This window comes from Hevea brasiliensis, chromosome 16 (genome assembly GCF_030052815.1).
Source record: "Hevea brasiliensis isolate MT/VB/25A 57/8 chromosome 16, ASM3005281v1, whole genome shotgun sequence".
Taxonomy (NCBI): domain Eukaryota; kingdom Viridiplantae; phylum Streptophyta; class Magnoliopsida; order Malpighiales; family Euphorbiaceae; genus Hevea; species Hevea brasiliensis.
This window is the reverse complement of record NC_079508.1, coordinates 39,586,059-39,610,659: the sequence shown is the minus strand read 5'-3', so window position 1 is coordinate 39,610,659 and position 24,601 is coordinate 39,586,059. Positions and strand designations below refer to the sequence as shown.

The window sequence follows — 24,601 nt, the reverse complement described above, 5'->3', positions numbered from 1 at the left end:
TATTTGATGCACGTGTAAGGCACATGCTTTAAATGCTAGTGTGTGTATATATATATTAAATATTGAAAAAATAGTGTTGCTTTTTTTCTTTTACATAAATTAACACCTAAGTAGTTTTTGAGGATGAAAATTGGAGTCAAGAGTGTGACTATGTGATATATTGTGTGAATATAGTGTTTATTTTAGTTAATTTGGTTAGTTTTCAATCATTTTGAATATCTTTTGTAATTAATTTTAATTTCTTTACTGTAGTTTTATAAATTTTCTCTATCTTAACCCAATTTTAGTATTTTTACTCCGTAAGGGGTAAAAAAATTGATAAAAATATTGGAAAGTAAGTTGAGTAAGGCAATTGAGATCATTATGGAGCATTCTGGAGTGAAACTTTCATGCCCAAGCCATGAAAGAGGAGTCAATTCACGCCTTGGGACATAAAACTTGTGGCAACTTGAAGAAAAATGAAGAAAAATGCATGAAATGGTGGCATATGAGGATTCACACCTAGGGCATGAAAATTACCATCACGCATGCTCAGGGGTGAGAAATTGATAAGGCAGACTTTCTCCCCTAACAAACCTAACATGTGGATTGGAGGAAAGGAGATATCAGAACCATTTTTGGATGATTCGAAAAACTCTGCACACCAAATTTCTCCCAAAAACACGCAAACACTTTCTAGATTTCTATCTTGGAAATGGAAGTAGATTCAAGCCTTTTGGGTAGATTTCTAGACACTTTGGCTCTTGGAGGGGGATTATACACATCATCTATTATAGGGTTTGCTTTTCTTTTTCTTTCCTTTTGATTGATACTCTTTTTGTTTGGATAATATTTGGATTTGAATGTATGAGTTTTGATTTTATTTTTGTTAGCATGAGTGACTAAATCTTTTAACTAGGGATTTGATGTAGCTTTACTTAATATTAATCTCAAGATTTTGATCTAATTTTCTCTACCTTGCTTTTACTTGTTACTTTGTGTTTAATGCTTTTGGCTATCTTGGCCAAATACTAGAATGATTTTTTTAGATTCATAATCTAAGGTTGGAAAATAAGGTTATGAATTTTATTTATAACAATTATCATAGATTTTAATTGAAAGTGCGAACTAAGGTTAATCCTACTGGGTTTTTAAAAAATAATATTAGATCTTAATGCTGCAATTGGTAGAATAACTCTCTCTTGGGAAATAAAGGTTAATTCATTGATTAGAAGGATTGATGATACTAGGAAGGGATTATTAATTTTTTTTTTTATTATTAGCCCATACAAGAGTAGTTAAATTTAATTATTAGACAAAAATTGATTGAGATTAATTATTAAGTCAAATGAAATCAATATCCTTAACAACTTTTAATTGGTTTTAAACCCCTAAGTTTCATTGGAATTTTTAGTTTAATTTCAATTGTGATTAATTTTAATTCAATTTTAGCCTTAATTTTCTCGTAAGCTTTAAATTCAATTTATTTTGGTAGTCTAGATATTAGTGAAATTGATATAAATTTTAGTATTCAAGGGCAATCCCCAAGGGAATGATACTTATTCATCATTATATTATTTGTATGACTCTGTATACTTGTAGTGTTTTAATCAATTTTATTGCAAGTGTTTTTGTTTATATTATCTTGAGAGAAATGGCTTTGCTTAACTTAAGTTGAAAGGTTTGATAGAAAGTCCAATTAATTTCGTTAATTAAATAAAGAATTTAAATTATGTTTTTATTACAATGACATGGTATTACATCATATATGCTATACTATTTTTTTTATTTAACTAAAGCAAGTAATCCATTTATAATTAGTGATCAAAATCATAATTTTAAATTACAGAATATTAAATTACTTAATCTTTCTTTTTTATTACTCACACATTTCCTTCCTTTCTTCCAACCAACTATCAAGCAATAAAAAAACTAGACCCCACCACCTTTCTTGGTTGTGGGGCCCAATTAGAATTCAACATAATATACCTAATTAAAATTAATTAAAAAAAAAGATCTTTATTATATTGTTTACACCATAATTTAATTTTATTATTTTAGACTTAAATTAATTAATAGTTTCAACATATAAAATTAAATTATCCAATTAATATGACCCAGCCTATGATTTCAGCTAATAGAAGACAAATGGTTAAAGTGCAATAATTAATTCAATACTGAATCAAGGAAGCAATTATAGAGATAGTAGAGCATTATCTGGTGGTTTCCTAAAACCAAGCTACAAGTGGATAAAGTGCAAGTAGCTACTAAGTGTAGTTAGTGGGCAAGATGGTTGCAAGTAGTGGATAGGTGGTTGCAAGCATCAAAATCACATGATTTTTTTTTTTTTAAGACTGAATGTAGCATTTAATTCAAGATGTAGAAAGCTAATGCAGTGAGTTATAACTTGATGTAGCAAATTTATTCACCAAGTATCACCTGATGCAGCGCTTGATCACCACGCAACTTAAGTCTAAAAATAGGGCATCAAGGCTTCATTTTCAACACACAACCAATCAGCTAACACAAATCAACATATAGACACAATATCTTAGATTAATTCTTTTTTGTTTAGTAGCATTTTTACTTTTCATCAGCCAATTTATTTTTATGTTTAGTAATCAATTTGCATTTTAGTTCTGTCTTTTCATTTCAATAAATAATTTATAATTCTACTGCAAAAATTTGAATTCCCTTAATAAAGATCTTCAACTTTCAATGCAATTTTCAATTTTTTTTACACATATTTCAGCTATTGCAAATTCGCTTATAATTTTCAATGTCAGGTTACAATTACTTGAACATATTTACTTTTCCACAATCAACCCTTTAATTTCAAAGCTTAGTTTACAATTATTTTATTATTATTTTTTTTGCAAATGTCTGCTTTTTCTAGCAATTCAGTCCTTCAAATTTTCAAAGCTCTCACTTACATTTTCTACATGCACTTACATTTTCTCGACAAACAATTTATTCTTTGAATAAAGTGCAAAATTTACATTTTTTTATACATATTACATTTTAAAGCGATCAGCCATGAATAACTTTTACTTTTCAAGTACAACCTTTACTTTTTCATGTATAAATAATCTTTCAATTACAAGCATTTAAATTTCATCTTCCTCAAATTTTCAATGTTGATTCAAGTAGAGATCTTAATTAAGCGCCTCCTAGTAGAGTCAAGGAACTCAAAGAAAAATTCGATCCTTTATTTATCATCAATCAATCAAATTAGAAGTCAGACCAGGGCATTCATACTACACAATTAGGATCTTAGTGTCTCTAGCATGCCTGCATTCCAACACACATATGAAAAAAAGGCCATATACACTTTTGACACGCTCAAATTGAGTAAAATCAATTTAGCGTAGAAACACATATAATAAACTTTTTCTTTTTATGTATTTATTTTATTATTTTTATTTCTATTTTACATTGTTGCAAAAATGCAGTTCATGATAAATTAGGGTGCAAAATTATCTATCTATATAATAAATATTATAAAACTAAGCTATGAAGCATAGCCGCACAATATTGCTAAGTGGTTGTTCATTTTCACGCTAGACACTTATGCCACACACTGCATGGATATTTGTAACTTCTTAAAATTATTAATAGAAAAATAATAAAAATGTAGTATCTAAATTTAGAAAAATTATTAAAAAAAAAAACTCTGAATTTTAAGAGCATACCTTGAAATATTTGTGGAAACTATGATTCACCATCTCCAAATAATATATATAGGCTTTCTTTTACTATTAAAATTTAATCAAAATAAATTTTCAATTGTAATTCTATTTAGTACTTTCCAATTATATACTTGTAACTACTGTTTTTTATATGCCACTGTTATGTTTATTAATTATTTTTTATTTTACTTGTCATTAGCCTATTTATTTTCCTATATTGTGGTCTTATTTAATAACTCAATTTTATATTATTTATATAAATATAGATTTATATAAATATTATGTTAATAATTAAGAAACCGAAAAGCCATACTAATAAGTGATTAGTAATAGAATACTACTATTAATTTAGTAAGATTAATAACTTTATTTAATATATACAAATTAGTTATTGACAATTGATAATAAAATATAGCTAAAAAATATAGAAATAAGATGCATTGAAATTATGGGCAATTACTTAGTTATTTAATTATGGGATAAGCGCAAAAAAACCTTATACTTTTCAAAATTTTGCAATTTTACCCCATACTATGAAAATTATCAATTAAATCCTAAACTTTTGAATTTTTTCCAATTCTGCCTCACTGTTAAAAAAACTGTTATTTCACTAACAAGGATGCTACGTAAGACGCTACGTAAATATGACCTAGTTGCAATTAATATAGAAGAGGAAGTCATATCTTTTAATGAAAGATATAAAGTATGTTTAATTCAATATAAGTACCTTGTATTAATATATATATTTGACAAATTGCACTTAAATAGTTCTTTATTATTGACAGATGAAACAGAAATGTGGGATTAGGTTATTTGAAGAGATTGGAAACTTGTATTTTTGGGTAGAAGCATATTGTTTCAGTATGCTAATATGAAAAGTATTGCATATTATTGTAGTTGCATTCTTATGCAGCACTTACATGCTGTCTCTGTTAGTGAAATATCAGTTTTCTTAATGACTAGGGTAGAATTGGTAAGGGTTAAAAAGTTTACTGTAATATTCTGAATTTTTAAATAATTATTCTATATATAATTATATGATTTTTGGTTAGTTTGGCGGGCCCAGGAGGGATCATATGATGTTTATGAGATGTGGATATAGAAGATGTGTTTCAAAAGTATTATTTGGATCATTTTGCAGGTTGGGTAGGTCTTAGGTATAGGAGGAACTCTATCGGACTTTCGGCAAAACTTAGGATGTCATTCGATTCTTCAAAGTTTTGTTTTAAGTAAATATTGGCCAGTTTGCAATGTAATTATTTACGTGATCCGGGTTAACTCTTCTCATCCGCCCAGCCGCCTCAGTGATCTCCTATTAATCTGTGAGTAGATATTGATTTTATTTACAATTTCAATATTATTGTTATTATATGTCATAGTATGCCAATGCATCACTTATAGATATATGTATTAGCTACTATAGGCACGCTTTATGTTGCATATTTACTTGATGGTTTGATGTGGGTGTCGCTTAGGATAATTTGGAGCTGTGTGCGTATGTTGGCGTGCGTGTGATGTATTAGTAGTGGATATGGGTAGAATGGGCAAATCAGCTTAAGCTAGTCTCGTTTGGGGCCTAGTCCTTTTGTGATAAGTTGGGGTGAGTACAGCTTTGAGTTGATCTCGCTGACCCCCTGTATTGGATTGTAAGAGAAAGTCCAGCTCAAGTTGATCTCACTGGCAGGCCTTGGATTAAGAGAGCTATATAGGGGATCAGCTCCCATATTGTATTTATATTGATGTAACACACGAGTGTGATAGTGCTCTAAATTATTTTTTATGCAAGTATTATTGAAATTGTTGAAATTGCTGATCTATGCTACATTTCATCCTTAGAGATGCATTAGTACTAGATAGTTATAGAAATTGTATGTAAAATCAATATCTTATTATGTGAGTAGAACATATTCCTGCTCACCCATTTTCTCAGGTTACAGGAGAATTTATTCTTGTGTTTAACCTGCTTCCTACCTCGCAGGTCTACTAGCTATTGTTTCCGTTTTTTGTATTGTTAAATTTAAATTCTAGATCTCTACATGTGTAAAACTATTTTACTTAGCTTGAGATTATAAGATTAATTATTTTGAAATTGTAAACTTATTAATCTATGTATGTGGAATGAGTGGATGGATGACCATGTTGAATGAGGGAGTTGGACTCCCATTTAATCTTATATTGAGTTGTTAATGATTGTGGGGGAGAGTTAAGCTCCCTATATATATATATATATATATATATATATATATATATATATATATATATATATATATATATATACATATTGTCATCATAGGTCGAGTGAGCTAAAAACTCTCCATTGGATGGTCCAGATTATGGCCGGACTTTGTCTAGTTGGTTTCTTGAAATAGGCTTGTATACAGGTTTCAAGGTTGGGCTAATGAACAGTTAGGCTTACTATGGGCTTTGGAGACCTTATGCTGACCCAAGTCCTAGTGCTGGTCCGGCTCGTGGAATCAAGTAGTGACAATAATGGTATCAGAGCTTAAGCTCCATATTCATGGGAAGTAGATATCTAAAGCTTAAGAAGAGTCTAATTAGGGGTTCACATGTAGAGTGTAGACACCATATTTTGGCCAACTATCAAATTCATAATTTATAAAAGTTGTAGTGCAATTCATGCAATTTTAAATTCATGAAAAATGTGTCTTGAATGGACTTTCGGTCTGAACATTACCCGATCTTAATAAGTTACTTCAATTATGGTCTGATCTCAAGTCACCTTTCTGAACTCTATAATATTCCAAATCACTCTTCAAGTTTCGATTGATATTAGATCTCAGGGTTATCCGATCTTATGTTCATGTGCAATGGTTTTCTGATCCCTTTAAGGCAAGGTCTCATGTTCCTTGATTGATAACCGATTTTAGGATCATCTAGCTCTATGCTCAATTTTATTCAATTGATTTTCGATCTCAATTAGTGCATGAGCACTAATAATTTTGAATTAATTTTTCTAATCTATTCAAATATTTGCGCATGTAATATGGTTTGATGTTATTCCGATCTCTTCAAGAAAATTAATTATGAAAAGAGTTCATTCATTTCAGAAGGTAAAAGAGGACAAAATTATTCAGCAGGAGGGTCTTCTCCAACCCGACCCTCAGTTACATTCTCAACATTCGCTCCCCCCTCTCTCTCTTGTTTGTCCTCACTCTTTGCCTAGATGCCCAGGGCGAGCTCCTCGAGCCAGGTGAAGTCCTCGTTGGGATAGTGCTTGACCAGTTCGGCTAGGAGATCACTATGGGCTTTCACATAGGCACCAGCTTCCTTCACCAGAGCTTCTTCCTCCTTCGCTTTGATCTCTTCAGAGAACTTGGCTCGTGCATTATTAAGTTCCTTCTTCAGCTGAACTGTCCTTTCTTTGTGAGACTTCACCTATTGTTCCAGTTCGACGATCTGAGCATTTACAGCAGAGAGTTAGTTTTGCACTGCCATCGCATTTTGAGTTGTCTTTGAGATCTCCCTCTTCATAAGGTAAACCTTCTCTCTAATCGCGTGCTAGGTCACCACCACTTTCGAGCTCAAGCTCATCGAGAGGCTTAAAAGATCATCGATGCTTTTGGGTCCCATTCGCGTTCGATCCTCAGGAAAGTAGATCGTGGCGCTCAAAACTTTCACCAAGTCAATGTTGCTCCACACTGATTTATTCTTCTCCAGTGATTGGAGTAGTATTCTAGCACCTTAGGAGAGAGGTCACCCAGACGACACTCCCTACCCTGAGGATCTGGCCTCTGCAGCTGAAGAGATCGAAGGTTGGGATTGAGGTTTAGATCGAGCGGGATGCTCTAGAGTGAGGATCTGCACTTCTAGGATCGGTTGCTCTTAGATTTGAGCTTCGAAGCTCGTCTCTTCAATTCGGGCTCTCTTTCGAGCCTCAGCTCATTTCATTTCTAGCACCTTCCATGTAATATCCTCACTTTAGCTAGTCCATACAGTCTACTGTTCCGGCGACCAACGTCAGTCTAGGCAGCCAGAATGTTTGAAATTATAAATAGAATAGAGTGAGGAGTTATAAATAAATCAAATAATGCTCATAAAAATCAAGGAAAATTTTTAGAAATCAAATACACTAGGGTTAAACAAGCCGAAACCCCAGGGATGAGTAACCCGAAGGGGAAGTGACGGTGAAGGCCGTTAATAACCCTAAACCCAGGAGAAAATTTATAAAATAATTTTTGGGACTCTAGAGAAGGGTCATTGAGGTTCCTATGGCATTAAAATGCCAAGAAAATGCTTCGAAAAAATTTTCTATCGGTACAGACAATTTTAGCTCGTTAAGTCAAACGGAGGGCATTTTGGTTATTTTATCTTCAGAAATGATTTTTGGCCAACTTGTCCCGTTAAATAAATAATTTATATGACATAAAATATGAATAAATATTGTGAAAAATTTAATTGAAATTAAATAGACAAGAAAAGGATAGAAAATGAGAGAAATGAGGATTATGACATCATTATGATGTCATTATTATTCTCCCACCCAATCAAGTGTTGACACATGGCACAAGTTTATTTAAAAAGACTTAATGGGCAGAAAAATGAAGAAAAAAATCAAAAGCTTCTTATCTTCTTCTTCTTGCCGAAATCTCTCCCATGTCCACCATGGCCAAGCTTTACAAAGCTTGATTTTCTTGGTTCTCACCCATTAAAGCCTAAGTTTTCCAACACAAAAACTTGTTCTTTCATCTTGGTTAATCTTTTGGGAGCAAAAAGAAGTCAAAAAGAAGAACCTTAGCAAGTTTGAATTTCACTCCATTAGAGGTTAGTGACTAAGCTTGATTTTTCTCTTTTCATTCATGATGGAGGAGTGAAAATGAGTGTAAATTTGTAAAGAAACTTGATAAATATCTTGTGTATGCCAATCCTAAAATTTTTGCAGCCTTGAACTTAGTAGTGTTTTGAAGATTTCTTAGAGTTAAATTGAAATTTGGCTGCCTTTAACATCAATACGTTGCTTAGGACAATGGAAGGTATGTAAATGCATGACTTGAGATATTAGGGTTAGGGTTTGAGCATGAAATTGAGACTTATTCATGTATTTGGTGAAAGAGAGCTTTAATGGTCAATTATTGACCATTTGGCTTTGTGTGAATAAAAAATGAAGTAGTTTGTGTAGTGGGAATTAAGTTTAGTGTGACTGCCCTTGGTGACCTGCAGGACTGGGTATGAGTCCAGCAGGTTTGGGCAGCAATAACTGGAGTTGTAGAGGTTCAATTGGTGGAAGGCCAATTGAATATGAAACTAGACACATAATGGCACAACTTTGGTGAAGAAACCATGCCCATAAAACCAAACCAAGTTGACCTAAAGATTGCCCTAATCCAGGTGACCTGCATTCTGCCTGGGCAAAATGATCAAATGAATAGTATTTAGTCATTTGGCCATAACTCAGTTTAGAAAGGTTCAATTGACCTGAAATTTTACCCGCAATAAGCTGAGATATAGACCTACAACTTTCATGGAGAAACCTAACCCAAATTATGACCATAACATATTCAAAAAGTGACCTATATTCACTACTCAAAATATTGTAGATTTGGTCAGTCCAGAAAATCTAGAAAATTTGTAATCCAGCCAGTTGTGGTTTTTAGGCCATAACTTAAGTTACAAAACTCCAAATAGAGTGATTCAAAAAAAGAAATGTAACTAAACAAAATAAGGAACAACTTTCATGTTGACCATTTTGCTAAATTCCCACTGCAAAAATGGCTAATGGAACAGTAAACACAAAGCTTGAAATCTGAAAATTTTGAACAATTAACATTAAGCTTAGAAATGGTATTGGCGACCAATACCAACAATTTTAGATGCAAAATGTGGTATGTTGGGATTATTAAAATCAATGTACCTATTGTCCATGTAAAAGTCAACATTTTGTTGACTAATAAATTGAATAGTAACACCAAAACTTGAATTTCAAAAATTGTGAAACTTAAGAGTGTAATATGCCCTAGTACACCTAGCAAGATTGGTTTGGATAGGTTGGCATGTCAATAGGGTTCTATTAGTAGTACTGCATATGGCTTCATGCCATTCTGTGTTTTATGGCCTGATGTGCCATTCTGTGATAAAATAGCCTTTGGCTATGTTAATTGAGTCATTATACTTGAATTTTATCCTTGATAATTATTACAGCTTATTAGCTGTTCTGTTGTACACTGGGAGACATAATGTGACCGATGGTGTGATGGTCCGAGGTACTTAGTACCCAGTGTCAGTTTACCTATTTATCCAGTCCAGTCGACTAGTAGGGGTTACTCGGGCAATGATAATGAATCTTACAAAATTTTAATAAAAAAATACTGCAATAAATGCCAGAAATTAAGTCTACTTAAAATGTAAATATACATTCTGCATATTTATGTTATTTTAGTTATTTTATTTTATATTGTCACCACTAAGCAGAATTACTTAGCGCGTTGCTTTTGCCACGCGCAGGTACTGGCGACATAGCTGGGGAGTCTAGCACACCTCATACTGGGTGAGCTTTTAGATCTACACACAGAGTCCAGAGTCACCTCACATTTGCAGTTTATTTGGTAGGATATTAGGCCACTTTTGATATTTTGGTATTTTGTATTTTGTCAACTTCTGTAATATATATTATAAACTCATGTAATTATGCTTTTGATGTAATTATCTATGAACTATGTTCAGTAATAAATGTGAGCATTTCTCATTGAATTGAGTGTGATTTGAAATGAATTGAATTTTGAGATACTGAAGTCATTTGAGAAATTGTTGAGAATATATTGGTGGTTGACTGAGAATGATGTGATGATTTTATTGGAAGTGTTTTTAACAGATTCAGAAGAACTGTTTTTCCAATTTACAGCAGGCACTCTGCCGAATTTTCTATAAAATTTGCGGAAGAAAAAATTCGGATTAATCAAAATTGTAAATTAATAAATTAAAAAGGGGTAAATTGTAATGGAAATGTGAATTGGTGCTCCGGCACACTGTGTGGCATATCTTGCTTGGCTACACTGTAGACGGGTAAGGGGTGTCACATTCCAACTGAGCTCTTTATTCCGCTTTCGAGCTTCCTTTGCAACATCACCTCCTGCCATATCTACACAGAAAAACAAGTTAGTGAGATCGCTAGGACTAAGAGATTAAAGATTTGGGTTTTACCCATTGCAGGGCTGAGGTCAAAGAGTTGCGGTTCGATGTTCTTGTGGGAGATCACACTCATTATCCACCATTTTAGCTCAGCAAGGATCACGTTCGAACACGAATATCTGCAAGTGATCTCCTGGCTTTTCAGTTCCTTCACCATGGCATCCTCGACTTCATTCAGAGTGATCTTATTTTTTATCTTTGGGACTAGTTAATTTCAACTACTTGGAATGCCCATGAAACCACAGGGATCTTTACTCCTAAGGATAAATAACCAATCTTTCTAATTTTTTAGCGAGGAAGGGAGATCGGTGAAGAGCCTGTAGTTCAACTTTGCTTGAAAGAACCAAAATTCATCATCTTTTCGCTGAGCAAGCCTTTGCAATTCGGCTAAGACTTTCACTATAGGCTCAAGTCCCTTAGCTTGGCAAAGGCCTCTAAAGGCCATCAGAGTCCACCAGGAGTTCGGATGTACTTAAGCTACACAAACTTGATGATACTTCAGAATGTTCTTATAAAACTATTCCAGGGGAAATCGCAGCTCGGCTTTTAATTGCTCTTCATACACCATGATCAAATCTACTTCATCGAATAAGTGGTCGGCTCGAAGATCCCCGTGACACTTGATGAGCTCGAAAGAGTCGACCGGGAGATTAAAATTTAGGCTAATTAATTTAAGATTGGCTATCCCAAGGATTGATGGGAGCTTATCCACAAGTAGATTCTCCTTCCTCATGACCCGAGCCTACTGTTGGCTCGGCCTAATTAGCTAATTGGTGGTTGGAATGGTAGTTGCAACAGGTTCAGATAGCCCACTAGGTCCAGCCTCATCGCCCTCTTCTGAAGACCATAAAAAGTGAATGGAGGACAGGCTTGCAACTCTCTAACCCTCAGTGCCTCTCATTTTCATGTAATGCAGTTAAACTGATTGGAAAAAGATTAAACTATTACCAGATTGCAAATTGGCATCAAAAAGTTGGGGAAATTGAGAGAGAACATCGAGAGGCTTAAAGGAATGGAGAGAATAATGTGAGAATGATTGAACCAGATTGCAAACTCGTCCGAGCATTAAATGCTTTCGAGACCTTAGGTGGCGCATTGGCAAGCGAAAAATTTAAATGTATCCTGTGTACAAGAGAAAAATCTAGAGGTGGAGGGATCAAACATGTGAGGTCATTTGAAAGGACTGACCAGAGATCAGGCAAGAGAGTTCAGTCAAAAGAGATCGGTTGGGAGACTAATTAGAAAGGCAATCAGAACCGTACAAGTAATAAAGGACATAATAAATAAATAAAAACAGAATAAATAAATAAATAAAATGAAACTAAGCTTAAATAAAAATTCCATTTAATTTCTAAAAGATCAGATTACATCATTTGGGCAGTCTCGCTAGCCCGATTATTAATTACAAATATTCTTGCCTATTCTACCCTACATTCCACCCATTTTGTTTCCACTGTTCGGACACCTTCCGATCTTAAGATGTCATTCAAGAGATATGTGGGGATCAGAAGGGCAGCTCTCATCAACTGTAGTAAAGACTATAGAAAGCTCGTTGTCATCGACCAGAACTAAGCTTTGATCGGGACCCTTGAGATGGTTAGGAGCCAAATAAACTTTAAGAGGCGAGCACCGATATCAAGATTGAAATTAGCAGTCCCCTCACATGAAATTGGTCTTTAGCTTAGATCGGTAGGCCAATTAAAGATCAGTACGGTAGTCATTTTGGACCCTAATCGGCCGTTTAGTCTGGTTCCCTCACCATCATTAGATGGCATTCTCATAATTCTCTGATTATCGGTGTCATCTATTTTCAGGTGATAGGTAAACAAAGTTATCGAAAAAATATCAAATCGGCCGTCATGTTGAAAATTGGTGCCAGAAAGGCAAGGCATGGGGAAGAACAAGCTGGAGAGGAAAAGTGTAAAGGTGAAAATGACAAAGTCTTCCCCTTGGTATATATAAGCCTCAGCATTTAATACTTCTAAAACTCTAAGCGACATATTGGGAAGTGAAGAATTTTAATCCCTTCCTAATTTTTAAAGCGTACCAATGGAGATCAAGTGAAGAGAATGGATGAAAAGATTAGAAATGTAGCAGGAGATCAGACATAAAGGCAAAAGATACAGAGATAGGATTGGTTAAAGATTGACGAAGGAAATCAGGAGATCGGATAGATCAGGAGGTTGGAAAATCAACAGAAGGTACTTTAGACCATGAATGTTGATCTACGTAGTCAGCTTTCCCCGCTGTCGAATTTGAGTTTGTTAAAGCACGATCTGATCTCCACCATCCACTTGATTTCAAAACAAGGGTCTGAACTGTTGGATCTGAGGCAGTTAAAGCATTTTGATACGTCGCAATCCACACCTTTGATTTCACCTGTAAGGATGGATTTTGGACTATTAGATTAAAGTATATAACAGATTCAGCACCTTTCATTCTCGGCCTCTGGATCCATTCTGTAAGGCAAGGCCCCTAACCGTTGGATTAGCAAGAAAAGGACAAAAGAGTCCTGAGTTAAATCTTGGCCCTCAATTTTTGGTCTCTTTAATTCCTGACCTTTGGATTCGGTCCTTCTAAGTCCATAGCCTTCAATCTCGCCATTTGGAATCCTGGTCATTCATTCGAAGACCCCTGTTCCCTATAAATACCTAAATGCTTCGCTGTATAAGAGGTCTCTTGTAACACCCTAGGCAAATCCCACATCAGCAAAACACGGGAGAGATGCTGGGTTTATAAGTTAGCGGTTCGTAACCCCTAGTGACTCGTTTTAAAACTGTGAGGGCTTCGGCCCAGAGCGGACAATATCACTAATGGGCCAGGCCATTACATTTGAAAGGTCCCTTAGGCAAATCCCACATCGGCAAAGCACGGAGATGGTCTTGGGTTCAAAAAGTAATGATATATAAAATAGGGGAACTAATCACTAGAGGCGCCTTTTGGTGGAATAGCTTGGAGAGTTGGAAGAACTCCAGGGTTAAGCGTGCTCGCTTGAGAGAAATCCTAGGATGGGCGACTTCCTGGGAAGTTCTCCATTCCACCTATGGGACAAAATCGTAAGGCTTATGGCCAAAGCGGACAATTCCTCTAGTGGTTAGAGCCGGATCGTTACAACATGCACAAATCGAGAAATGGTCCAAATTTTTAAAGGTCCCTTAGGCAAATCCCACATCGGCAAAGCATGGAGATGGTCTTGGGTTCAAAAAGTAATGATATATAAAATGAGGGAACTAATCACTAGAAGCGCCTTTTGGTGGAATGGCCTGGAGAGTTGGAAGAACTCCAGGGTTAAGCGTTCTCGCTTGAGAGAAATCCTAGGATGGGTGACCTCCTGGGAAGTTCTCCATTCCACCTTTGGGACAAAACCGTGAGGCTTATGGCCAAAGTGGACAATTCCTCTAGTGGTTGGAGCCCGATCGTTACAATTGGTATCAGAGCCGCTCGGGTGTCCTCTTGGGCGATGGTGGGGCAAACCTCAGCGAGGACGCTGAGTCCCGAAAGGGGGGGAGAAAGGTCCCTTAGGCAAATCTCACATCGGCAAAGCACGGAGATGGTCTTCGGTTCAAAAAGTAATGATATATAAAATTGGAGAACAAATCACTAGAGGCGCCTTTTGGTGGAATGGCCTAGAGAGTTGGAAGAACTCCAGGGTTAAGCATGCTCGCTTGAGAGAAATCCTAAGATGGGTGACCTCCTGGGAAGTTCTCCATTCCACCTATGGGACAAAAACGTGAGGCTTATGGCCAAAGTGGACAATTCCTCTAGTGGTTGGAGCCCGATCGTTACATCTTTGGTCTGGAAGTATTGGTCTTTAGCTTAGAATCTTTTTCTTCTAGTTCAAGGTCTTTAAGGTTCTCTTAGCATTTTAATCTTTTATCTCAAGTTTCAATCTCTAGTTTTTGTCTACCTCCTAAAATATAAAGTTACTGGTGTGAAAGAGGCTTTAGAAATGTGTTTTCTAAAGAATCTTAGTCCCCAGGAGTCCTAATGCTCTGGTCCCATTCTTTAGTAGATTTTCTCAGTAGCTCAGCGGTCTAGTCTTGGTCTATCATCAGAGTCTTGTGCTCGTCACTTCAAAAGGGTGCTCTTGGTCAAGCCAACTTCAACAACCCCATTTTAACGCGAGACATCAGCATTAGCTTTCACGTCATCCTTATAACTCTTTATAGGTAAATGTTTCAATAGTCTTTCCTCTGATTGAGTATATTTAGGCTATATTTTGTTTCGTAAGCTAGAGTCTGGACTTTCAGAGCATCTAATCATGATGAACTTTAAGTAGATTAGGGTTAGATTGGCCTATCTCATAAGTATTCCTTTTTACCTGTTACATTAATACATACGCCATTTTAGAAGAATATTCTCCCTTTACTTTTAGTAGTATTAAGAATAAGAGTTCAGGTGGTGTAAATGTTGCTTGAGGTTTAAAAGAATAGTGGAGAGTTCATATTCAATTGGAGAGATCGATAGTAATGAAAATGAGGAGGTCTAACATAATGAGTTCGGCTCAATATATAGAGTTGGGTCTTCGATTATGGGGATCAGAAATAATAAGGTCGAGAGGGTCAGACGTAAGTTCGAGTAAATATGGAGCTCTCGGGTGATTAATAAGAGATCGAAAATGAAGTTCGGGTAGTAAGAAAGAGATTGGAAAGTAACACAAAATTTGTCATTTAGCATATCGACATAAAATCATTTATTCATCATTTTTCGAATATTCCAGCCCTTTTAGCGGGGGATCGAGAAAAATCCTTCCCTTATCCCTACAGTCTTACATTTTTATTATAAAGCTCATGCATTATGAACACGAGGGTTCGGGAGAGAGTCCTTTCCTTGAATCCCGGCAGCTCTACATTTCTATTATAAAGCTCATCCTTTATAAACATGGGAGTTTGGGAGAGAGTCCGTTTCTTGAACCCCTTCAGTTTTACATTTTATTAAGAAGCTTATTCTTTGCAAAATATGGGAGATCAGGAGAGAGTCCTTTCTTTGAAATCTCTAGTGTTGATTTATTTTCACGGAAATCCTACGAATTCTTATCTTTAACGAAATTCACCAAGTACTTTTCAGTGTTAAGTTCACGAAAAGTCCTTCCAAGAACCCTGAATTTTATATTGAGACCCAATGGAGAATCTTTCTTGGAGTCCTCATGCTTGTATTATTAAAGGGTAGTTCCTCCTTCAGTTTAGCCTAATCAAATACTATAATTGCAAAATACTAAGTAGTTTGAGATGAAATGATATGGGCAGAAGTTTTACAACTAATTATGACGATGATGGGACTTTTCTTCATTAACCGAGTCCTCATTAATGAAGGGAACTCTCTAGGTTTTAATTAATACATCCCTTTTAAATTAGAGTCTTAATTAAAAGGAATGAAAATCTATACTTGTATTGGTTCATATATATTCACTACACACATAACACCCTCAATTATTTGGATGCTAATGATGAGATGTATGATGAGTAAGTCGAGAATCCTCCTTGCTCATTATGAATCTCTAGGGATCAAATAATACCTCTTCGGGATTAGAGTCCTAATTCTGGGGAGGGAGGAATTTAGAAAAACACATTATTGCATAATGAATTTAATAAACATAACCTCCACTCACTTTGGGGTCGTCCCACTTACTCGTGTCATTGGGAAATTCAGAATAGTGAAATATCAAGCGTTCCTTTAATAAATCATGGGAACTAACATCATAATTTTAACTCCAAAATTATCGGTAGTAAATTATAAAGAGTACATCGTTAAACCTACTTACCCTCATTGAGGGACGATGTGAGGTGCCTAATACCTTCCCCACATATATACAGACCCTGAGTCCAGAATCTCTGTTTTAAAGTGGTCAAATTCTTTTTAAAACAATAAGTGGTTTCCTTTAATTTCTCTCAAAATTAAAATGGCGACTCCTCACTTTTTCACTTCAGTGAGAATCATCCGACGACCTCAAAACTCTTGCGACAGCATGGCGACTCTACTGGGGATATTAAAAATTAACCCTGGTTTAGAGGTCCAAATGTAGATTTAATCTTGTGCTCTTGTAAGGTAAAATCGATAATTACGGATTTTAACTTACGAATTCTAGAGCCTTAACATTTAAATTATCATTATTTTTTTTTTTTTACTTTTGTTATTGATTGTTTTAATTATTTTACTTATTTCGTGTGTTGCAGCAAGCATCGTTTAAATTCCCTTGAATAAGGAAGAGGTAGATATGTCCCTTGACATACTTAGCACTTACACAATGTCCTTACCCAGTTCGGCCTTATACCTAGGTTTTTTGACCCTTTAAGAAGTAGGAGGGAGTCGTGTAATAGTACCCATGGGTTCTACCCCGTTAGTATCTATGAGGACTTCTGCTCAGATTGAAACCCGTTTTATTTATTGTGATACCCTTGGAGTTTCCTGTGAGTATCATAGTAATGGAATGGGGCTCTACTGTTCATAGTAAGGATGATTTGGGGACCTTTAAACCTTAGCAAATTAGACCTTGAGCTAAACTAACACATTAGTCAAAAGCCCTAATAAGCTATCCCTAAGGGTAGAACCATCCAGTTAGATAGCACTCGCCCAATATTATGACTATCCCATTTTAGGACAAAAGGGATGTACTTCCTTTTCTCTTACTCTATTTATACTTAAGCATTTTTAGAAGACAAGGGTAATTTTGAATCATACTGTTTAAACACCTTGCTACTTTGACAGGTGTATAGACATTACTACCTTTGATAGTATAATTTAAAATTGCTCAAGATTATGCATTTGTATGTTCTAACTTTTTTTTCCCTCCTTTAGTATAGATGTCATAAATCATGTGTTTGCAAAGGATAAACAAGGAAACTCTAGATGGCATCTTTAAGTCAGTCAGCTAATAAGATTTCAAAGTAAGAACAAAACACCCAAAAGTGGTCTAGATTAATTCATGATTCAGAGTCCTTACAACCAACAAAAGTGGATATAGAAACAGAGGCCCACCCATTACCTCCATTCGATCCTGACAAGATTGAAGTTAGATTGGTTGGCCTTGACATTCTATTAAATAGCTGGAAATCATTACCCGTGCACACCCAAACAAAGTTTGAAGAAAAGTATGGAAAAATTGCCACCTTAACACAGGTCAAAGTACAAGTTCGTGCTTTAAAGGTTATGTTGTCCACTTGGAACCCCAATTATAGGGTCTTTTCCTTTAATGATATTGATACAACACCAACAATAGAAGTGTATCAAGCATTATTGAAGATACCTTAAGTGGCTCAAAATCGTATTTATCTTCATCTTGATTACAGGCAGACGTGGAAGCAGTTTGGTCACATTATAGGAGTCCCAGCAGAGGAACCCAAAGCAAAAGAGACTGTCAAAGGCAATTCTCATGGGTGGCCTTGGACCTTATTAAGAAGAATCTAGACCAACATATTCAGGATGGAAAATGGGAGACAACTTTGCCAACACTAGCTGTGACACCCTCACTGTAGCAATTCCGTACATTCTACTGTTCTGGTGACCGGTGTCGGTCCGGACAGCTAGAACGTCTGAAAAAATATTTAGACTAGAGTGAGAAGTCATAAAAAACTCAAATAATAATAAGAAAAATTGAGGAAAAGTTTCAGAAATAAAATACAACCAAGTTAAATGAGTCGGTGCCCTAGCGATGGGTGACCGTAAGGGGAAGTATCGATAAAGACAGTTACCGACCCCAGACTCAGGAGAAAATTCATGAAATAATTATTGGGACTCCAGAAAAGAGTCATTGAAGTTTCTATGGCATTAGAATACCAAGAAAAGGTTTAGAAAAAATTTTCAATCGGTACAGACAATTTTAGTCTGCTAAGCCAAACGGAGGGCATTTTGGTCATTTTGTCTTCAGAGATGATTTTTGGCCGACTTGTCTAGTTAAGTAAATAATTATTATGATCTAAAATATGAATAAATATTACTAAAAATTGAATTGAAAATGAGTAGAGAAAAGAAGAAAAGAAAATGAAAGAAAATACCTAATTATGACATCATATGATGTCATTAAAAACCTATCCACCAATCACAATTAAGCACCACTTAATTAAGTAATAAAAGAGGATAAATGAGACCAAAAATTGAAAAAAGAATTCTGCTCCTTCTCCCTCAAACCAGTCGCACCACCATGGAAGAATTCCTCTTCCATTTTTCAAGCTTTCAAGCTTTCAAGCTTGAATTCCCACCCTTTCTCACCCTAAAAGCCCTAACCAACTTCACTAAAAATTATACCAACACCAAGGAGAAGTGTTTGGCTGCCAAGAAATTTGAAGAAAGTGAAAAAAATTCTTAGGTTTCAACAAGCCAAGAGGGTGGTTAAAGAGGTTAGTGCACTAACTATACCCTTTTTCTTTCCTAAGCATGAAAAACATGCTTGATTAAGTTGAAATGGCATGAAAAGAAAAGAAAACTTGGAATATGTTGAAGTTTCAATTTGTGGCAGCCCTAGGAAGTAAATGAATTTGATGGTTTTGATGATTTTGTTTTAGTTAGTGAAGTTGATTAATGAAGTTTAAGGCATTAGAAATCAAATTGCATGGATGTATAATTGAGATTAAAATTATAAGTTAGGGTTTTGACCTAACTTAGTTTTTGTATTATTGCTTGGAATTTGATGATGTTGAGATGATTTAATGACCATTAGAAGTGCTAAATATGTCAAATGAAGTTTGTAGAGTTGGGAGAATTGAATTTGGGAGTGTGTATTCTTATGTAGGAAATTCGAACCTTTGAGTCCAATGTATTTTTTGAGCTATAACTGGAGTTGTGTTGCTCCAATTTGTGTGAAGCCAATTGGAGATGAAACCTAGGATAAAATACCCCATTTTTCATGAAGAAATCATGCCCAAATTATGTCCAAATCTTGACCAATTTACTGTCTTAATCCAGAAATCCAAACACTAAACCCAGAAAATTGACCAATCATTTGGCCATAACTCCCTCTAAACAGGTCCAAATGACCTGATTTTTGTGCCATTGGAAAGATTAGACATAGGACTACAACTTTCATTGAGAACACCAAGCCCAAAAATGCCTCTAACTAAATGAAATTGCTGGCCCAAGTGAGGTCACCAAACTGACCAAAACCATTCTACCCAGAATTTCCTGGACTAAAGCTCACCCGACCAGTTTTGGCAAAATGGCCGTAACTTGGTCTATAAAATTCTAAATGCAATGAAACCAATGGAAAAAGTTTTATAAGACATAATGGAACAACTTTAATGAAGGAACCCTGCCCAGAAAACCAAACCAAGTTGACCTAAAAATTATCCTAATCAAGGTGACCAACATGCTGTCCCTGAAAAATGACCAAATAAACAATATTTGTTTAAATAGCCATAACCCAGTGTAGAAAAGTTTAATAGATCTGAAATTTCACCAGCAGAAAGCTGAGACATAGTCCTACAACTTTTATGAAGAACACAAATCCAAATTCTAACCATAACCTAGTCAAATTGCCAACTAAACTTAGGTCACCAAATCTGGCAGAACCAAATTGCCCAAAAATTCTGGGTACAGGTCAATCCGGCCAGTTATGGTAAAATGACCATAACTTGAGCTAACAAACTCCAAATGGAGTGATTCAAAAAAACAAATGTAACTAGACACAATAAGGAACAATTTTCATGAAGATAATTTTATCAAATTCCTACTGTACAAATGACCAATGGAACAGTAAACTTAGTACTTGAAATCTGAAAATTGTAAAGTAACCAACACTAAGCTTTGAAATGGTATTGGCAACCAATACCAACAACTTTAGAATGCAAAATGTGGTATCTTGGTGAACTTTAGAATGCAAAATGTGGTATCTTGGTGAACTTAGGTTTAATAAATTTATTATGTATTAAAAAGTCAACAATTTGAGTGAATAGTAATGTAAATAGTAATACAAAGACACAAAATGTAAGAACTATATTGTTAAAGGGAAATTAAGGCCATAAATTTGAAATCCATGAAATGTTCATGGATTGCTTGAAACATGAAAAGTAAGCCACCTAATTGATGTGAATAGGTAGTTAGGGCTTATATGCCCATCACAAATAGAATTCATAAAATGAATAAATGAGAAATGAAAAATGTTTTGAATACAATGGTACATGTGAACCATTGTTTTGAATTATGATCAATATGAATAACATAATGAATGAATAAATGAACTATATTAATGTATGAATGAGACATTAGTTCTCATTATTGTAGAAAAAAAAAACTACTTTGAGTACAATAGTATAAAAGGATAATTGATATGAATTGTGATCATATAAATGATCAAATGAATGTATAAATTATAATGGAAATTTATCATGAAATAATGATGTCATAAAACACAATATATTAATATTTAATGATATTATGTGCCCTTGTATTGCCTAGACATGTGTGTCAGATTGGATAGTTTGGCATGCCAATAGGATATTATTTTAGCAGTACGGCGAAAGGCTTTATGCCTATATTCATGGCTTTATATCCGTACTCATGGCTTTATGCCCGTATTCATGGCTTTATGCCCGCACTCATGGCTTAATGCCCGATTATGTATTATCATGACTTTTTAGCCATATTGACTATATACGTGGTTGACGTTCTGCGTCCCATAGTATGACAGCCCAAGGCACAGCGGTCTCCAGTGCCAACGACCCGTTATCCAGTTTAGTCAGCCTGTCGTAGGTTACTTGGGCATTCTAATTTATTAAAATAAGTTATGAATATTAGTAATTAAAAAAGTTAGAAAGTAAATAAATGAGAAGAAGTTCTGAAATAAATTAGATTAGCTCCAAAAATTTGTTCATTAGAATGATCTGAAATAAATTAAATTAGTTCTAAAAATTTTAAATATTATGAAATGATTGTAAACAACTTAGAAAGTATCAAGGAAGTGATAAAAAGGCTAGTAGAAGAATTATAACTTAAATAACATTACGAATGTGACTTTCATAAGAATATAAGTATAAGTTTAAATTTTAGATTTATTTATACATTATATAAATAATTATTGTAAACTTATGAAAGAAGTGATTCTAGAGAGCAACATAAATGACGAAAGATATATTGTATGGCAAATTTCATATGAACCCAGTAAAATTCTTGAATATAGAAAATATGCTCCAATTATTTTTATTTGTATACATTATTTCTTGTTATATTATTGCACCACTAAGCAGCAATGCTTAGCGCGATGGATTTGTTTCCTCGGCAAGGTACTGAAGTTAATGCCCAGCGAATACTAAACAGAGATTTTGGAGTCCAGATCTGCAAAGTGTCAAAGGTTGTCACCTCCTCAGCAATGCATGTAGATAGGGCCCATATAGATTATATTATGTATTTTGTACATTATAATTAGTTATTATCTGTAATGTAAACTATAAATTGTATGTCGAAATATAGATTATGGAACTGTAATTAATTTATAGATCATGTAAATTATGAATTTATGTAATCAGTCTGTAAATCATGTAAATTAATGAAACTTGAGAATTTATATATATAAATTGTGCATGAATGGAAATGCATGGAAATGAATATGAAATTGAGCTATACAAATGAGTATGTGAATTACAAGAATTGAATGTGAGATGAATATGATAACATGAATGATATTTTTATTGTGAAATTATTATTGAATTTTCAAATAGGTGAATAGTGAACCACGTCAATATTTAATAAAATAGGGGAAACTCCGCTGGTTTCTCCATAGAAAAATAATTGATATTAAATTAAATGAATTCAAAATTACTAAAATAATAAAATAAGATAAGATAGGGTGCCCCGACACCGAATGTAGCACACCTCGCTCGGTTACACTGTAGATGGGTGAGGGGTGTTACACTAGCTCTGAGTATTTATGGGTTGATCCTCTTCCCCGGGCCTCTACAAATTGTAACTTAAAATGTGGTGGAGCTGTTCTGGGCAGTAGAAAACTAGAATATCAATCAAATCCCTACCGTCCTTACTAAAACCTTTTTGACTTTAACGTATTGCTGACAACAAGGTAAAGGAATCATAAAGTGCTACATTCAACTGTTGTATCTTTGGACCTTGAGCCATGTCTGCCCACGGGAGACCAAAGGTTTAGCATGGTATCTGGATCAGCCAATTATTGAAAAGATGTTGAAAATAACCATAGGCGAGAGAAATGAACAATGATGGCAAGAGCTGATTCTCAGTTTTAATAGTCATAACTATTGCTGGAGAAAGTTGTGGACCACTAGCCAATCCTTCCTGTTCAATACAGGGGATTATCATTTTGTACCTCTGTAGAGTTGACTGGATGTATAAGTTATCTCCCAACTTTAGTGATGAGGTAGTTTGGTTCGACTCGGTTTATCCCACGCACTAGAGAATTTCACTGAGTTCATTTCTATTATGAATCTGGTAAAGAGGTCGAACTAAAGGCCCTGTGCAGGTCTTGGGAGAAAGTAACCCTGATGGAATGTTCACCTAAAGGATTGAGCACAACAGAGGTATATCCTATATGGAGAGGTAGGAGAGACAAAGGGTATAAACTCCCCAAGCTGATGGGTCCGAAAGATAAATTATCTCACAAAGACTCCGTCAAGAACTGTATGGAAGAAGCTTATGCTAGGTTGGATATTCATTTCCAAGGTTTGTTATCAGAGAATCAACAGCTAAAAGAATGAGTAAAACAGTTGGAATATTTATCAACCCAAAGTGATCAGTAAGCTTTGAAAAGGGAGGGAAAGAGGATTAGAGAAGAAATGGCGGCAACTAAGGCAGAATTTAGCGAACAAAAAGCCTAGTGGAAAAGAGAGAAAGCCATGCTCCAGGGTAAAATAAAAGAGGTCGGGATACAAAATGTGACACCCCTTACCCGTCTACAGTGTAGCCGAGCAAGATATGCCACTCAGTGTGCCGAAGCACCAATTCATATTTCCATTACAATTTATCCCTTTTAATTTATTTATTTACAATTTTTGATAAATCTGAATTTTTTCGCAATTTTTATAGAAAATCCAGCAGAGTGCTGGCTGTAAATTGGAAAAACAGTTCTTCTGAATCTGTTAAAAACACTTCCAATATAATCATAATTTCAATCTCAGTCAACCACCAACATATTTTCAACAATTTCTCAAATTACTTCAGTATCTCAAAATTCAATTCATTTCATCTCACACTCAATTCAATGAGAAATGCTCACATTTAATACTGAACATAGTTCATAGATAATTACATCAAAAACATAATTATATGAGTTTATAATATACATTACAGAAGTTTACAAAATACAAAATACCGAAATAACAAAAGTGGCCTAATATCCTACCAAATGCACTGCAAATGTGAGGTGACTCTGAACTCTGTGTGCAGATCTGAAAGCTCACCCAGTATGAGGTCTACTGGACTCTCCAGCTATGTCTCCAGTACCTGCGCATGGAAAAAGCTACGCGCTAAACAATTCTGCTTAGTGTGACAATATAAAATAAAATAACTAAAATAATATAAATATGCAAAATGTATGTTTACATTTTAGGTAGACTTATTTTCTGGCATTTATTGTAGTATAATTCGATTAAAATTTGTAAGATTCATTATCATTGCCCGAGTAACCCATACTAGTCGACTGGACTGGATAAATGGGTAAACTGGCACTGGGTATTAAGTACCTCGGACCATCACACCATCGATCACATTGTGTCTCCCGATGTACAACAGAACAGCTAATAAGCTGTAATAATCATCAGGGATAAGATTCAAGTATAAATACTCAATTAACATAGCCAAAGGCTATTTTATCACAGAATGGCACGTGAGGCCATAAA

At 34.9% G+C, this 24,601-nt stretch overlaps 1 long non-coding RNA gene across 1 annotated transcript; it reads left to right on the top strand.

Annotated features, from left to right (window-relative positions):
• Positions 1-295: 295 nt before the first annotated feature.
• LOC110634244 (uncharacterized) lies at positions 296-5,764 on the top strand. Its single transcript, XR_009145026.1, has 2 exons — positions 296-777; positions 5,599-5,764. It is a non-coding gene; the product is annotated as an uncharacterized LOC110634244 (long non-coding RNA).
• The last annotated feature ends 18,837 nt before the right edge of the window (positions 5,765-24,601 follow it).